The 7,897-nt window shown below is 18.0% G+C and overlaps 1 non-coding gene across 1 annotated transcript; it reads right to left on the bottom strand.

Moving 5' to 3' along the window:
- Positions 1 to 370: 370 nt before the first annotated feature.
- PRELSG_0300100 lies at positions 371 to 444 on the bottom strand. The gene has a single exon. It is a non-coding gene; the product is annotated as a tRNA-Asn (tRNA).
- Between the last annotated feature and the right edge of the window lie 7,453 nt (positions 445 to 7,897).

Genomic DNA, 7,897 nt, shown 5'->3' with positions numbered 1-7,897 from the left:
TTAAGAAAACGTTGTTTATTAAAGATCTTTTACAAAGGATATATACATTATATTTTATATTATAAATATGAATCATTATATGCCAAATTTTAATTCTTTTTATTTTATTTTATTTTATTTTTTTTTTTTCTTTTATTACAAAATTTCCTATCTATAAGTAGGTACTAATAAATATATATTATCAATGGTGTTGAAAGCAATATATATATATATATATATTCATTTGTATAGAATTTTGAAATTTTTATATATTATAAATAAATTATTTATATTACAATTACAAATAATTTACTTCTGTATTATAAAAATTAAATGTTTAAAAAGTTATATATAAATAAAAACCAAAAATTCGAAAAAAAGTTTTGCATTTCGGTACCGGCTGGGATCGAACCAACGACCTTGCGGTTAACAGCCGCACGCTCTAACCAACTGAGCTACGGAACCTTGATGATAACGATTATAAATATAAGTCTAATTATAATTTATTTTTTATTAAAAAAAATTTCATTTATTCTATTATTATTATACATAATATTTAAAAATTACTAGGTGAATTTTTAAAAAGTTATATAAAAATATTTTTTTTTTTCAAGTGAAAAGAAGTACACAAAAAAAAAAAAATAATTTTATGAAGAAATTATGATGAATTTATGTGTAATGTAAAAAATTTAAACTTTTGTATATTAAAAAATCTTAAGATTTATTTATGGATTTCAGTATATATAGTGTGAAATTTATTATAGTTAGCATTCATATAAAAATGGTTAAGAAAATTAAAAAAAAAAATAATATCGAATTTTATTTAGACATAAGAAACGTGTTTCAAGAATTTTTAAATTACAAAAAGTATTTTAAAAATTATAAGAGTATCTATTTTTATTTATTTCCTTGATAAATTTCATAACTAAATATTATATTATATTATATTGATTTAAGATATAGAAAAGAAAAAAATAAATTTTATAAATTAAAATAAAACATTGTATTTCATTTTATTTCTTATTTATTTTTTTTTTATATATTATTCTTATAAAATTAATAAAAAATATGTAGCTTATATATATATATTCCTCCTTAAGTCATACAGTTTATTCATTTTCTCTTAGAAGGAAACTATGGAACTTGTAAATTATTTTTGTAAAAATATTTAAGATAATAAAATAATAAAATAATTATATGAACTTTAACCAGTTTGAAGATTATACTGAAATAATTTAAAAAAAAAAAAAAGAGAAGTTTTCGTAAAATTTTTTAATCTTTTAAAAATTAACTATGACAGACCTATATATAATTTATTAAACATATCATTACATTAATAAAATTCTCAAATATGTATTTTTTGTTATCTTAAAAAGAAAAAATTTTATATATAAATGGTTCTTAATTTTTTTTCATATTTTTTGGTTAATTTTACTTATAAAATATATTTCTTATATTAGCTTTACGAGTAGATTTTTTATACTTTTATTTTCTTATAAATATCAATTTATCTTTAGCGTAAACTGCATAATACTTTCCATTGCTCTAAGCTAGGCATATAATTTTTATAGAAAAATATTAATTTTATAAACAATTTAATACCTTTGTCATGTAGTAATCTAGTTATGCAAAAGATCCATATGAAATATATCTCTACTAGTAATTATTTTTTACAATTTTTTCTCATTTTACATAAGATAAACAATTACAAAATAATTATTTTAATTCCTGATATATGTATTGAGGTTTATAACTTCACAAGTACCTTAATTTTATAATTTTGGAAAGATATATTAATTATAACTTATTTTTTTGAATTACTATTATTATATATTTAAAAAAAATATTTCTTATTTGTTTATAATTTTTTTTTTTTTAATCTTTATTTTTGGATATTAAGATATTAAAAGAACATAAAAAACATGTAGAACTCTTTGCAAAAATTTTAAGTAGTTTTTTTGATTAAAAATTATAGTATTAGTATTCATAAGACGTTATATCAACAATTAATTCATTCTATATTCTATTTTAAATATTTTTATTGAAAATTGTTATTGCTTATTCAAAATAAAATTATAATATTTATACATTTTTTTTTTTCATATTTAAATATAAAATATTTTGTAAATAGAAATTTCTGTTATTTTTATTTATAAATTCGATATAATAAAGAGTAATTAAATTGAATATATAACAATAACTGTATTGAGCAGGGATTGATCAATGGATAAATTATTATTATGTCTTTTTTTTTTTTTTTTTTGTATTATTTATGAACATATTATTTTTAATGATTTCAAATTAATTTCTTTTTAATTTTTTATATTATCTTAATGCTATATGGTATTATAATAAAAACTAAATTATTTTAATAGAAGTTTATAATTTAAAAAATCTTCAAAAATATTACGTAGAAATATATTTTTATTTTATTAGTATTTATTAAAATAAGACTTTTTTTTAAAACTAAAATCAAACAAAATCTTATTCATAGTTTGAATCTAAAATATATAGTACATTAAAAATTAAGATATATCAATATTTATGTTTATTAAAGCTTCTATATAATGTATAACCCCCTTTAATAATATAGAAAATATTTTATACTTATTCATTTTGATAAAAAAAATTAAAAAAAGAAAGTAAATTATAATTTTTATATTTTTTCATTTGAATTTTTTTTTTTTTTTTTTTTTTTTTACTAAATTTAAGATGATAATTATAATATTAATTTAGTTAAAAAATGTTTATTAAAAAATTAAACACTCTTTTACGTTGAACTATTCATAAAATATATAATTTTCAATATATGTTTTAATTTAGTTTTCATAACTCTTTTTGTTTTTTTACAAGTTATATGCACAATAGTTGCTCAAATATATATAGAAGTTATTCAAATAGTAAAATGTTACTAATTTAAAAATTCTTAATTTATGAGAACCTTTATTGAATAATTAATGATTTTAGTAAATTAAAATGACATATATATTATGAAGATGTTAATATACAATTATAATGAACTTATGTATTAAATTTAATTGGTAATATATATGTATATGAAATACAATTTATTTAAGAAAAAAAAAATAAAAATTTTATGAATTTTTTTATCTTACATTTTTCACTAGTCATCAAAATTAAAAAGAAAAATAAATATTATTACAAAAATAATTTATGAATAAAAAAAAAATTGAGAAATAATTTATATATACATACAATAAAAAATTTTGTCAAAAAACACTTTATTTTGTGGTCAATAAAAAAATTTAAATTTAAATTTAAATATTGGTACTATTTAAATACATATAAAAATTTTTATAACTCATTCAATACATAAATTTTAATTCATATTAGTTTAACCTTTATAATATGTGCATTTTAAAAGAGTTTTACGAAATGAGATGAGACTTAGCAAAATATATTTTAGCATTTAAAAATAATACTATTTTTTATGATATGCTAATATATGAATAAGATTAATAAATATATTTATATATGTATATATATATATGCTAAATAAAAAAAATTAAAGTTTTATGTTTCCAGTATAATAATTTTAATAATTGAATGAATGGTAAAACGAAAATTAATTAAAAAAAAAGCGATTTCATTGCTGATCTCATGCTTCAGTGGTTATATGTAACGCCCAGTGTATGAAAAGTCTTGGGTTCACCTCCGGGATTCATGCTTTGCATATCTACCCCTTTGGATAATTTTCTACTGGGCCTATGGGGTGAGTTGGCATAAACCATTTTTTTTTTTAATCAATTTTAACGTTATAATAAAGAACTATTTAATTAATCTATATTATTTTATAATAATATTTATTATTAATGAGCAAGAAAAGAAAAAATGTAAAACTGTAAAATTAAATAAAAAGGCAAAAAAAAATTTAGTTAATGAATTTTGAAATAACAATTAAAATTGTTGAAGAATATTGTAAACGCATAATATATAATATAGTGATTCATGTTCCACAAAATGTTTTCTTATTAATTAAAATATTCATTTAAAGTATTCAGCTATAAACTTTAAAGTTCTGAAAAATGTTCCTTTAATACTTCTAATTATATTTTTATTTAATCATTATTTGACAGAATTTAAAGAGTTTATATATAATGTAAAATATAAACAGACATAAAAATTTATTTTATATGATTAATTTAAAAGAATTTTTCAATTTTTAATTTATTTTTACAAAATATTTTCTTTAATTAGTCTTAATTTTTTTTTTTTTGCTTCATATTCTCATGATTATTTTTTATATTGTGTAATAAAATCATGAAGATTTTAAATAATTTTCAATTTTCATGTTTGAAAATAATGATGTTTGTTAGCTTATATATAATAAAAGTTTTACTTTATTTAAAGTATAATTTAATGAAAAAAATTTAGTTAAAAAAACTCAATCATATATGTTCGTATGTTATCCTTTATATTAGGAAATACTATATAAACTATAAATTGAATTACAATTAAAATTAATTCACATATTTAATGTCATGAATATGAAGTGTGCAAGAAACATAATAATGGTATTATTTAAGATATACGAGAATATGAATAAATTTTTTTGTGTTCAAAAAAATTAGTCTCTTGTTATGAAGGAAAAGACAAAAGAAATTTTTTTCAAATGGAAAAGTTACAAATAGGATATTTTAAAATTTATAAGAGTTATTACTTAAAATATTCCCTTCATGAATTTTAATATCATATCAAAGTAAAGAAATTGAAATTTTTATAGAGATCTCATTTTTTCATTTCAGAAAGTTCTTATATGGTTTGAAAATAAAAATTTTTCATTTTGATAAGTTTAATATATTTTAAGTAATAATTTATACATCGTAGCAATTTGTAATAATAAAATAAGTAAAATCTATTTAGAAAGATAATATGCCTCACATAAGATGAAAATGCCAAAAATGGAGAAGAAAAAATATCATATGTAATTTTCAAGATATTAATAGAAATAAAGAAGATATTAGTATAGTTAAAAGGATTAATAAAAATATATTTTTTCATAAATATTTACGTTAAAACATCATTGATTTAAAAATTCCATTAAAAAAAATTGATGATTTTAAATAAATATTAAGATTTTTAAAAGTTATTACAATATTAAATTTAAAACACTAAATCGTTTATATATTATGATTGGTTAATTTTAGATAAACAATTTAAAAACATTAAACTCTTTTTTTTACATTTGAATTATGTGTTTACTCAAAGGATATACACAAAATATATAGTTAGTCTGTATTTTTATATTGTAATAATCTAAATAAATAAAATGACACCAGACAAATAAATAATTAGTTATTAACAAGAAAAAAAAGTGAAATTTTGTTAATAGTTAGTTTAAGTAGTATTTTTCTATTCAAGATTGTGAGGTAAGCTAATATAATATAAAGGCCTAAAAGTAAGGTTGATAATGAAGGTCGTTTTATTTATTTATGAAATAATAATTTGAAAAAAATTTAATGGTCACATTACTTAAAATTATTTTAATGAGAAAATTTAATTACATGAGTAAGTTTATATAATTATAAATATTCAGGAAATGAAAAAAATATTTAAAAAATAAAAAAAATAATTTATTAAATTCTTCATCTTCATAGTGGATGTCATAATAATAAAAGAATATGAAGAAAACCATTACAACAAAGAAATTAATATAGAGAGTTGATAAAAATAATAAGAAAAATGAAAAAAGTTATAAATATTAAAATTGTGAAAAGAAATTATATATATTTTTAAAAATAATGTCATTTGAAACGGGTGAATAGTGGAAATATTAGTTCTTATTGCAAATTACAAAGTTACATTACAGACTATGATTAAGATAAATGATTATATATGAAATGAATAATTTCAGTAAAGATTAATTATAAGAATTCAGTTAAATATATTTAATAACTAATTACCCATATATAAAAGTAGTATAAGTAAAAATGTTCACAAAAAGTCCATTTTATATATTTTTCTATAGAATTATAATTTTTCGTAACAAGAAAGAACTTTCAATTTTGTGATGGTATAATCTAATCTATAAATAATCCTAATATATAAAAAAAAAAATTATAACTTCAGAAAAAATAAAAAAAAAAAATTATTGACTTGAAAATCTTACTTTCATATTCTAGAAAAAAAAGTATGCATTGTAAATCATTTTTGTGGGTAATTGAATAATAATTAAGATATATTAAAATTGCATTATGGGGGAAAAATTATTGCTGAGATAAATGAACATAGGAAAGTGATATAATTACTACTTAAGTCTGATATATCCTTTTTTCACAATATCTTGTGAAAAAAAAAAATTATATGACATAATTTTTACAGAAAAATAGATAAAAGAAAAGAAAATGTTATATAAGGCTTTTTTTTAAAATGCATATTATATTAAAAGAAAAAAAAATCGTTGATTATAAAAGAACATTATGTTAAAATTATGAATTTCATTAAATGTAAAACTATATATATTATCCATTTAAAATTTTTTTAAACAGCATTCATTTATAATCATATAAATTTATGCTTAACATATATTTAATAAACTTTTTTTTTTTATGCTTCATTTTGTTCAAGTTATTTATTAAAATGTTCTTTAAAGATATTCCAATTTTGTTGTTTTGCATCATTCGCATGCATAAAATGAAAAATTAAATTCAATAAAGCCTTATAACATATCAAATTACAAAATTAATATATTTCTTAATTATAAACATACTTTAATCAAATGAATAGATATTATTTCAACATTAATTACTTTCATATAAGGAGTAGTGTAATATAATTAAATGTAAAAATTTTGGAATTTATGAAAAATATAAAATTTTATTTGTATATATTTGTAAATATTTTTTTATATGTAAAAAAGCCTCTTTTAATAAACCATTTCATTTAAATTTTTTCTTGTCAAAAAGGATGAAGTTTTATGAACCTAAATAATTTTCAATTTATGCTCATGTAAAAAGTGAATGAAAATGTAAATGTATTGATAATCTGTTCAACTATATTCTGTAAAAATGTTAATGTATTAAAATTAAGAGTATCACTATAATTAAAATTTAAAATTTTTTTTTTTATTTTAATTGGATACGTTCTTTTTTTTCATAAAATTATACTAATACAAAAAATAATTTTATGTTCAAAAAAAAAATTTAATAAAACATCAAAAGTTTTTTAACTGTAAATGTTAATAAAATAATTTATAAATTAATATATTATTATTATACTTAAGCTATGTAATGTTATAATAATTATATAATAACCTTAAAATATAAGTCTATTATGTTATTATTTTCCTATATTACATAGTGTAAGTATTAATAAATAATATATATAGTAACCTGGTTGATCTTGCCAGTAGTCATATGCTTGTCTCAAAGATTAAGCCATGCAAGTGAAAGTATATATATATTTATTATATAGAAACTGCGAACGGCTCATTAAAACAGTTATAATCTACTTGACATTTTTTTTATAAGGATAACTACGGAAAAGCTGTAGCTAATACTTGAACGATTGTTCTTCAGTTCCCCAAAAAGGTTCTGTAGAACACGTATTTGTTAAGCCTAATAAGAAAAAAGTTATTAACTTAAGGAATTATAACAAAGAAGGAACACATAATAAAACTTTGTTTTATTTAGTGTGTATCAATCGAGTTTCTGACCTATCAGCTTTTGATGTTAGGGTATTGGCCTAACATGGCTATGACGGGTAACGGGGAATTAGAGTTCGATTCCGGAGAGGGAGCCTGAGAAATAGCTACCACATCTAAGGAAGGCAGCAGGCGCGTAAATTACCCAATTCTAAAGAAGAGAGGTAGTGACAAGAAATAACAAGGTAAGGTCAAATTTTGGCTTTGCCATTGGAATGATAGGAATTTAAAAACTTCCTAAAGTAACAATTGGAG

This window comes from Plasmodium relictum (assembly GCF_900005765.1).
Source record: "Plasmodium relictum strain SGS1 genome assembly, chromosome: 3".
Lineage (NCBI taxonomy): Eukaryota > Apicomplexa > Aconoidasida > Haemosporida > Plasmodiidae > Plasmodium > Plasmodium relictum.
The sequence above is the reverse complement of the archived record's forward strand: the minus strand, read 5'-3'. Positions and strand labels throughout refer to the sequence as shown.